This window comes from Agrilus planipennis, unplaced genomic scaffold, assembly GCF_000699045.2.
Source record: "Agrilus planipennis isolate EAB-ADULT unplaced genomic scaffold, Apla_2.0 scaffold43, whole genome shotgun sequence".
NCBI lineage: Eukaryota > Metazoa > Arthropoda > Insecta > Coleoptera > Buprestidae > Agrilus > Agrilus planipennis.
This window is the reverse complement of record NW_020438914.1, coordinates 1314354-1325546: the sequence shown is the minus strand read 5'-3', so window position 1 is coordinate 1325546 and position 11193 is coordinate 1314354. Positions and strand designations below refer to the sequence as shown.

The following is an 11193-nucleotide window of genomic DNA, read 5'->3' as shown; positions in this document are numbered from 1 at the left end:
TATCATGCATTATCATCATCATAAGGTCGGACAAACACCTCCACTCTTTCCTATCCTGAGCTAATCTTAGCATTTCCCTAAAACTAGAACAACCCATATCCTTAACTATTCGTGGTGTCCTACCAACCTATCTCGCCTATTTCTTATTGACTTCCATAGAGTCCTCTGTTCTCCTACCCTTTCTAATACCACTTCATTTCTGACCTTCACTATCCACGGTAGGTATCCACATTTCGAACTCTTTTAAACTTTTCTTTTCCTCTGCGCCCACCATGTTTCCGTCCATGTTTCGCACTCGTACAGTGCCGCGCTCCAAATATACACCTTTAACAACCTTTTTCGAATTTCTAAATTAACCGTTCGCGAGCGTAGAAGTGACTTCTTTTTATTGAAACCGACTCGACCCTGCGCTATACTCTGCTTTATATCCCTACCACTTTTTCCGTCCTGACTTATCTGACTTCCTAAATACCAAAAGTCAGTCACTTCTAATTTCTCGTCTCCTATCCTCTTTCCCTACTTTTTCTTCCCTTGCACACCAGAGGTTTTGTTTTACTTTTATTTATTTTCATACAATACTGTTTTGCCATGCAATATATATTAATTCCTTTATTTTTCCACTCCATCAACTGCTGTTAATTTATCATTTCCTCCAGTGCTTTATTTCTTTCCTCTGAATATCTCATCTTACTACTCTTCCTAAAACCCATGATTTCATTCGTCTTATTTCCTGTAAATGCTCCAATTTTTCCTCATATTTGATTGTTCTCCTTCTAGTCTCCTCCACTACTTCTCCACATCTCTCTTCTTAAGGTACAGTTTGGCGTGCCTCTTTCTAATTTTAACATCCATTTTTGGTACTTTTTATAAATATTTTACACTATTTTTTCCATTATTGTATTTGCCTTTACTATTTTATTATTTATATGTGTATCTTGTTATTATTTCCTTCCACCATTCATCGCAGGTGATGCATGCTTTCATTTTCCCTCTTGTCGTACTGTTGTATTTTACTTCTTTCACTTCTTTTCTTTTCTAAATTTACTTCTGATGATCTTGCTATTCCTCTTAATGCATCATAACTTGTTGTTCAAAATAATATCACCCATTTCGTCCAATGACTATTTTATCCTCCTCACTAAACTAATTTTTTCCTCCAAGTCTAATATATATATTTTCATTCTTACCTTATTCCCTTTTCCATCTAGAATTTTCCGAACTCCCTGTTCTTAACCGTCACCGCCCTTATCGTTTCTCTATCTATCGTTTATCTTTCCGATTTCTCCTACTATTTCATGTATTTTTTAGAAATTAATATTTGTTTTAAATAAATTGTTCTGTTCATTTTTGTTTGTTTTTTCTTTAGGTGAATTCCACTGAATCATTTCGTCGCTGTAGTTTTCATTAATCTCCCTATATTTTCCTTGCTTTAATACAGTATTATTGTTTATTGCTATTTTTTCGTTTTCCTGTTTGAAAATGTTTACTGCAGCAGAGTAGATAGATGCCTGTGCAATTGCAATATTGTTGTTACGTTTTATTGTAATAACCGGGTCAATGTCTTGATGACGTTGTCATTTCGTTGATATCCAGGACCACTACTTCATCATATTCTTGCATACGTGTACGTCTTTGTACGTATGTAAGTTACTAGTTGGGTATTATATGCCAAACGACTTTGTAATCATTTTGCAAGTGTCCATTGTCTTGTACATACATTTTTATTTATGGATCTGACACATGTCGTTATGATGGTAATGGTATTCTAAAGGAACAGCTAATATTATACTGTGTAACTCGAGCACAGGGACAATAGCAATGAACTTTTCCTCTCGTATGTCTGTCGTGTCGTTATGATCGAATGGGATTAAAAATAGTTTTAATGTATTCAACTTAAAAAGAATGAAAATAAAATTAACTAAGGTATTACACGGCAGTAGTCTCTTTTGTTATCCGAACCTGTCGATCTGTAAGCTGTAATGGATATATTAAAAGATTCTTTTATAGATGATTTTGGTTCATTGCAAGATTTATACAGTGATGAGCAAAGCAAGATCTTTTCGTCTCAGTCTTGATATTGGTCTTGGTTTTGCTTATTTGGTTTTGGTCTTGATATTGCTCAAATATTTCTAGTTTTGGTCTCGATCATGGTCATGCGTGTTAAGTCTTGGTCCTGCCCATGTAATCTGACGTTTGTTTCTTTTTAAATAATTCTTTTAAGCACAAATTTTTATTTTTTTATGAAAACTCTAGAACGTAATCTTCCTCCATGGGATAAATTGACCTTTTAGCGGCAAAAATAGTACAAATTACTTGAAAGAAGTAAAAATACCGAATAATAAATACAAAACACTTCTTGTTCCATGAAAAAAAAATATCAGATAAGTCAGGACGGAAGGAGTAGTAGGGATATAAAGCAGAGGATAGCGTAAGGTCGTGTCGTCTTTAATAAAAAGAAGTCACTTCTATGCTTGCGAACGGTTAATTTAGAAATTCGAAAAAGGTTGTTAAAGGTGTATATTTGGAGCAAGACGTTGTACGGATGCGAAACATGAACAGTAAGCGCGGCGGAAAAGAAAAGGTTAGAAGCATTCGAAATGTGGTGTTATAGGCGAATGATGAGGATAAGGTGGGTAGAAAGGTTAGAAATGAAGAAGTATTAGAAAGAATAAGAAAACAGAGGACTCCATGGAAATGAAGAAGTATTAGAAAGAATAGGAGAACAGAGGACTCTAGGGAAGTCCATAAAAAATAGGCGAGATAGGTTGGTAGCACACATTCTTAGGCATGAAGGTCTAGTCAGAGACATATTAGAGGCAGAAACAGGAGTTAAGAGGGGTAGAGGTAGACCTAGATTAGATTACTGTTCGCAAATAGTTAAGGATGTGGGCTGTTCTAGTTTTAGGGAAATGCGAAGTTTTGCTCAGGATAGGAAAGAGTGGAGGTACGTGTCCAATCAGTCTTAGGACTGACGACCTTATGATGATGATGAAAAAAATATATTAAAATTGTTTTAAATAGTTTAACTCATGAATTCATTGGAAATAATATTTGCATGTTCGGTCTTGGTTTTAGTCTTAGTCTTGTTCGTTTGGTATTGATCTTGCTAGTATAAAGACAGTCTTGGTCTTGTATTTTCGACCAGGACTAATGCTATTCATCATTAAGTAGATTTAAGATATTACGCTTTATTCAATTATTTTCTAGAATCATCAGGCTCTAAACCACATACAGAAGAATAATAAATAGTAATAAAAGCAATTTTTAAAAGAGATAGAAGTTATAGGAATAATAAAGAGAAGATATAAGGGTGATAATGCTTAATGTCAAGCGCCCATAGGGAACTTTTACTTCACTTGTGGTGACTATAACACAATATACAAATGAATTTAATTTCAGTCAATTATATTATATGAATATTGTAATTTTGTTGAAAGCGTCTTCTTAAAGAGTTTCTTGTAATGTTACTATAACGGCGGGATATCCGGGATATGTCACTTTTTCCCCTTGGTGACTTCCTATATGTACTTGACTGGCGCGAATGCCGTGTTTCTACTTCAGCTCCTTGCTGATAAGTCTAAATCTAACAACAATTGCAAGATTTGTTACTGGTATACATGTATAGGGCTAGACAAATTATCCCATTAACTAAATATTTTTACAAACTAACTGAATAATCGATTAATCAGACGAATCGATTTACTTACCGTAATAATCGATTAATGCCATTAATGGTAATAGTAGATTAATCGCAATGAGCGATTATTAAAAGTAATCGTCTACTGTTAGTGTTACTTGGATTTTCTCACCGGATAATCTGTCTCCCTAATTCATCGAGCAGTGGTAAATTCGACCGGTCTTTACAACAGGTAGAAGAATTCATCAAGTCACAATGTAAATTCGGCCGCTGCATTCAAATCTATCGAATGTTGAGTACATAATATGTAAATTCAGACGGAAAATTGCTTTTGCGTAGGTATATAGGTTTATTGGAGATAAACCTCCTACATATTAAGTATTAGGTACTAAAATAAAACACAGAATCAAAGAAAGTATCAGCTTCTTTTACTAGTAGTTCTGCCATTTTATTTAACTGGTTGGAAAAAGAGTAAGAAATACATTCATATGTATATATGAAGAAATATTATGGACAATGGCATTTTTTAATTTTTTAATTTATGTGTGGCGACATTTATATTTACGCATTTTAATCGTGTTGTGCGACATGAACTGTTCTCGCGTAGTTTTTATTGTTGTCCATAGTCAAAAGTCAAACCGATAAAAGTTTTATTACTACATAGGCAATAATTGCAATTGTAGAGGTCACATATAAAATGCTTATCTTTTATACATTAAGAATGTATGCTAAGCGATAATTAAAAGTTCGTGCGAATGCAAACAACGAAGTAATTACCTACAACATTATAAGGTGGATAAAAAGGCTAAAAAAATCTATGAATTAAAAAGAAAAGTTTGTAGAAACACTTCTGCGTAAATGCAAGGGCTCGGGTTCGATTCCCGGCGAGAGCGTAACAGCAGCAACAATTTTTCTTCATTAATCTATGGAGAATAGGAAGCTAATTTCACTTTAATGTCTACTGTTGAATGTCAACCTCTTCAAGAATATTTCGTACTTATTTCTGTATGTAATGGATTTAAGGATTTTGACGAAAATCACTAGCAATTGTTTCAAAGTTAAAATGTAGAGAATTACATTTTGGTCACATGCGGTGTAATTTATACCAAACGCTTTTAAGTGGATCGAAGCCTCATACCTTCTCAGTTGGATCGATTAGCGGTTTTCACCAGTATTTTCTCCATTTGTCACTTTAAGTGAGTTTTATGTGGCGATTGAATCTTAGACCATTCATGTTGTAATGCGAGCTCATATGGAAAAAGAAAACGTTAATAAGAATGTGCGTCGGTTCTCACAGGCGGAATCCATAATCAAGATGTCGAAGTATAACCTTCACAAACTACCTGATCTTATCGTTAATCTAATCCTATTAGATCTTAAGTCTACTGCAGAAAACGCAAACCGAAGTAAAAGTTACACCTGGAGGGTGTGAATTATGGTTGAACATTCATATTTAGTTATGTTTACTATTTTAAGGAGATTATTAATTAGGAAGTGTACGGTAATTAGCCAACATAATTTAAAAAAGTGTTTAAATAAATAAGCAATCTGCATATAATGATTTGTGTGAACAAAATAAATTCCATCAAATCTACCTTTAAATTTCGAAAGTGTGCCTGATATTGTAAGTGCATTTTACATTTTTAAAAAAGGAAATTATTCGTAGTGCTTGCACCTTTGTTTGTCGGAGATCGGATTAAGCAATGTTTCCCAGCATATCTCTATGGAATATTGAATAATCTCTGGACATATGACGATTTATCATTCTTTGTGACGTCTCTGACAAAAAAAATAAATTCAAAAAAGAAAATTTCCAGTTTTTACTTATTTTTCACACTATAATGGATTCTATTGTAATGCTTCAGACCTGGTCTGAAGTCATTGAACTCCTAAAGAGAAAACTGGTGTTAAAAAGTAACAAAGTTGAGATGGCAATGCTGGCAGTTGATCGTTGTTACTATTCAAGGCGTTTTCCGTACAGTGACGAAGCCCAGGACTTAGGATTCAGATCATGGATTTGCGCCCCTCATATGCACGCATTCGTTCTTGAACTTTTATGCCCAAAGCTGGTAACTGGTGCAACAGTTTTGGACGTGGGATCAGGAAGCGGATATCTAACGGCGTGCATGGCCACAATGGTCGGATCAAGAGGTCTAGTGATCGGTATAGACCATATAAAAAAACTCGTCGAGATATCAGTGGATAATATTGCAAGAGGGAATCCAGAACTATTTCGAAAACACATAATTCGTATGTACTATGGCGATGGAAGAGCAGGAGTGTCCCGTCATGCTCCTTACGATGTTATTTTCGTAGGAGCTTCTAGGTATGCTCCTACTCGTGCGCTTTTAGAACAGCTTAAAATTGGAGGACGACTTTTAATGCCCATTGATACAAACGATAAGGAAAATCAAATTTTGACAGCATTTGATAAAATGCCTTCAGGACGCTTTACCAGAACGGATATAGCCCCTGTTAGATACTTGCCTTTAACAGATAGGATCAAGCAATGGCCGTGGGACTCGGCGAAGAATTGCATTGACATCGAAAGTTACTTGAAAATACAAAAAAATCGAAAACTTAAGAAACCTTAGCAAATGTATATTAATATATCCAATAATGTAACGGAAACATACATAAGTGAAAATAAACGATTGCCGTGTTCTCTGTTTCCTGTTTGGTTAATATGATATTCTTCCTACACTTATTTATATCGTAATTTGTCGTTGGAATATCTCATTGTTTTGCATTTAACTCATGTTAAAATTTGATTGGTAGTGACAATTAATGTTTACTGTAGGGTTAAGAAAAGCATCAGTTGCCAATATAACATAAGCATAACGACTGTGAACTTCTCAATGGCCCAGTAAAAATGAAACTACTTGACGTAACTTTGACGTTTTTGTTTCTTTTCTGTCAAAATATAAAAAAAAACATTTAAATTTTCTCGCTCCCATGGCCCTTGGTCCATTGAATTTCACTCAAAATAGCAAATTACATTCTGATATGATTTCTCGACTGCGAAATCAAAACATTATTAAATCTCTTTCGGTAGCAGAAACTATGTTAGCTGTAGATCGTTTCTACTATTCAAAATATTATCCATATGCAGATTCACCGCAGAGTATTGGTTTCGGAGCAACTATAAGTGCTCCCCATATGCACGCATATGCTTTAGAGCTCCTGAAAGACAAGTTATTACCTGGAGAAAAAGCTTTGGATGTAGGATGTGGAAGTGGTTACTTGACAGCTTGCATGGCAATTATGATGGGAGAATCGGGAAAAGTGATTGGTATTGAACATGTTCCAGAACTAGCGGAGTTATGTAAAGAAAATATCTCCCAAGGGAACCCCGACTTAATGGACGCTGAACGTGTAGTTATCGTAACTGGCGATGGCAGATTAGGTGTTCCGGAGCACGCACCATACAACGCAATTCACGTTGGAGCCGCTGCTGGTGACGTGCCGTCAGCACTTATTAATCAGCTGAAAGTTGGTGGTCGTCTTGTAATGCCTGTTGGCAATAGTTTTGGAGAACAAGAGCTGGTTCAATTAGATAAGCAAGAAGATGGGGTGACCACCAGAAGAAATGTTGTGCAGGTGAGGTTTGTTCCTTTGACCAGCAAAGCAAAGCAGTGGCCATGGGGGACTTCTTCAAAAACATAAGAATAAATTTCTTACTGTACTTACCCTTTAGCGACATATGTTTGAAAATATACATATAAAGTGCATTAAACTGCGTCTTCTAACAAAGCTTAAAAAAATATTGACAGAAATATATATGTAAATAACATTGAAACGTCATTTTTGAAAACTTCACCTTCTATATTTTTCGTCCAAAATTGTACTTAACTATTTAAAAATGGAACAATTAGTTTCCCATTTACAATATTTAAATATAATTCAAACTCTAAGAGTTGCCGATACAATGCTTAAAGTAAATAGATTTTATTATTCTGAAAACTCTCCTTACGTAGACGCGCCACAAAGAATAGGATATGGAGCTACCATCAGTGCTCCACACATGCATGCGTATGTCTTAGAGTTGTTGAATGATAAGCTTTTGCCAGGCGAAAGAGCTCTTGACGTGGGTTCAGGAAGTGGTTACCTTACAGCTTGCATGGCCATTATGATAGGTCGAAATGGTTTTGTTACTGGTATAGATCATATTCCTGAATTAGTCGAAATGTCAATACAAAACATTGCTAATGGGAACCCTGATCTTCTGGAATCAGGATTAGTGAGATTTGTGGTTGGAGATGGTAGACTAGGTGTACCTGAATTTGGTCCATATAATGCTATCCATGTTGGAGCCGCTGCGGACGAACTACCTCGCACTTTAGTGGATCAGTTAAAAGTTGGAGGAAGACTTATTATTCCTGTTGGTCCTTCGTATAGGTACCAAGAACTCGTCCAGATTGATAAACTTCAAAATGGATCAATAAATCAACAAAATGTTATTCCAGTAAAATTCGTACCTCTCACCAACAAAGACGATCAGTGGCCGTGAATTTTATTTTCAAACATTACAATTTATATGTATAATTTAATTTAAAGGAAATAAAATTCTCAAGTACATTATGTATCTATGTCAAATTTGACATAAGACTGTTTAAAATTGTTGTAATGATGAAGTAGCTTCTTTGATATGGTTCCTAATGGGGAGTCGTTCCATGATTTTTACTCAAAGCGACAAGTTAAATGAAGAACTGATTTCAAATTTGCAATCAAAAAAAATAATCAAAACACCAAAAGTAGCTCAGACAATGCTGGCCGTGGATAGATACTACTATTCAAAGAACTATCCTTACGCAGATTCTCCACAGACTATTGGTTACGGTGCCACCATCAGTGCTCCTCACATGCATGCTTATGCTCTGGAGTTGCTAAGTGATAAACTTCTACCTGGGGAAAAAGCTCTTGATGTGGGATGTGGAAGTGGTTACTTCACAGCTTGTATGGCTGTCATGATGGGGACTGACAGTGTTGCAATTGGAATAGATCATATACCTGAACTAGTATATCTAGCCACGAATAACGTTGCTGCAGGAAATCCCGATCTTCTGGAGTCAGGTAGGACAATATTCATTGTTGGAGATGGAAGGCGCGGCGTGTCAGAATACGCTCCGTATAATGCTATTCACGTTGGAGCGGCGGCAAATAAAATTCCACAGGCTCTTTTAGATCAATTAAAAGATGGAGGACGACTTATAATTCCTTTGGGTTCTAACAGGGATATTCAGGAACTTGTCCAAATAGATAAATCAGGAAGAGATATTGTCAGGAGGCATATATCGACAGTTAGTTTTGTACCATTAACCACTCAATCGAAGCAGTGGAAAACTAGTTCATGAATGGCTTAAACTGTGCAAAAAATGAAATCATTCTTACTAGTTAAATTAACATTGAATGTAGGTAAATGTTGTTTAAGTCAGTAATTTAATAATATTTTCAAGATAAATGAGATTCAACCAATATAATTACAAATTTAGACATAAATTTAAAGAAATAAAGGTAAAATAAAATATTGTATTATTAGTCCTATAAAAACACAACACGTTGAAGTGGTTTAATAAAACATAACCAACTTATTACAGAAGCTTTACTACAGTCTTAAACCGTCCTCGAAAAATTTTTGACAAGGTTAATTTTTTTTTATTTTATCAAATGTTGGAGTTTTGCTGAGATTCAAAGATTGGATGATTCAATTTCTAATGCCTGTAGTTTTTTTGACAGTCGTCAGTTTAATACAATTACTAGATTTTTACAACTTTCTTTTTATTTGTCTGTAACTCTAACATAAAAATTGGCTTAAAATAAGTTTTTACGATTTTAAGTCTTTTTTGGAAACAGCGAATGATTACAACCTCATTTCATTTAAGAATACTAAAGTTGTATCAAATTTTAGGTAATTCATTCAAAAATACTAAAAATATATGATCATGTGATCATTTATTTGATTCGTTTATTAACATCAGTGCTAATGTTTAAATTTAAAATAAATAATCACACACTTCTTTAATGATCTTTAAACAAAAGAATAATTCATAAAATATAGATCCAAGACACATCAAAGGTGTTCATCTTCCAATATGTACGTATCATAGTATATTAACAATGTTAATATGCCAAAGACTAATTTTGTAAAAATCAAACTATGCCCAAGAGTTTCGAACTTATTTGAAAGATGAAATACAGTGGTACCTCGAGATACAAGTGCCTTAACATACGAGTTATTTGCGATACGAGCTGTCGAACGAGCGAAGTTTTGTTTTGAAATACGAGCGACATTTGGGATACGAGGTTTTTGGCCTTTCTATTAAGAAATATCTACAGGAAAATAACCTACCAATGCAAGCCCTTCTTGTCCTTGACAATGCTCCTGCTCACCCACCGAACCTCGAAGATGACATCCTTGAAGAGTTCAAGTTTATAAAGGTTCTCTATCTACCGCCTAAAACCACTCCTATCCTGCACCCCATTGATCAGCAGGTGATTTCTAATTTCAAAAAGCTGTACATTAAACATCTGTTCCGGTTCTGCTTTGAGGTAACAGAAAACACAAACCTCACCCTTCGAGAGTACTGGAAGGACCACTTTAACATCGTGATATGCCTCAGAATTATTGTTCAAGCCTGGCTGACTGTTACAACGGGGACTTTGACCTCTGCATGGAAAAAGCTGTGGCCTGAGTCTGTAGCCGAAAGGACCTTCGAAGGATTCAGTGGAGTGTCTGGGAAAATCCATGAGCCTGGTGATGGATGAGAGAGATGTGAACGAGCTCGTCGAGGAGCACTCTCAGGAATTGACGACCGAGGAATTACATGAGTTACAGTCGCAGCAGCATTGGGGGGTTCTGCAGCCAGTGAGATAAAAGAGATCTTGGGAATGTGTCTTATTCAAAAACACGTAACAAAAACAATTGGGGGTAGCATTTTTGGGACTGGAACGGATTAATGGCATTTCAATTAATTTCAATGGGGAAAATTGCTTTGAGATACGAGCAAATTGACATACGAGCAAGGTTATGGAACGAATTAAACTCGTATCTCTGTTGTTTAGTCCTAATAATTGTCTATATTTTATACAATTACTTTAATTCGAAAACTTTTCCGTTTAGTTAGATTTAGTCTTGTTAATTACTTTATTTACATTTCAAATTTCTTTGTTCAGTTCAACTTGAAACATTTCTTCGAACATTTTAGGTCATAAATTCCTTTCCTTTATTATTTGGTTTTATAATATTTGTGAATAATTTCATTGTCATACAGACAAAATGTACGTTATGAATTCAATAATTCCTGGTAGCATAAATGAGGTTTTTCTATCACTAGTACCTGGCTTTGTTAGCTCATTCATACCTGTTTTCAGAACTTTTCTGTATCTGGTTGAACACCCTCTCGTCTATGACGACATTCAGGAAATTCCTTCATTTATCCACCACCATGATATGTTTCATTTAAACTCCACCCCCTTTGTTAGTCGTTCTCTAGTTTTTAAGTAAATTTAATATTGTTAGTTAGTATGTAAGAAACCTTCTAATTAAACACATCAAC

General features: G+C 35.1%; 4 pseudogenes; all 4 read left to right on the top strand.

Moving 5' to 3' along the window:
* Window positions 1-5369: 5369 nt before the first annotated feature.
* LOC108733972 lies at window positions 5370-6301 on the top strand (annotated as a pseudogene).
* Window positions 6302-6392: 91 nt separating this feature from the next.
* LOC108733973 lies at window positions 6393-7373 on the top strand (annotated as a pseudogene).
* A 47-nt stretch (window positions 7374-7420) lies between these two features.
* LOC108733975 lies at window positions 7421-8244 on the top strand (annotated as a pseudogene).
* Window positions 8206-9182, top strand: LOC108733974 (annotated as a pseudogene).
* The last annotated feature ends 2011 nt before the right edge of the window (window positions 9183-11193 follow it).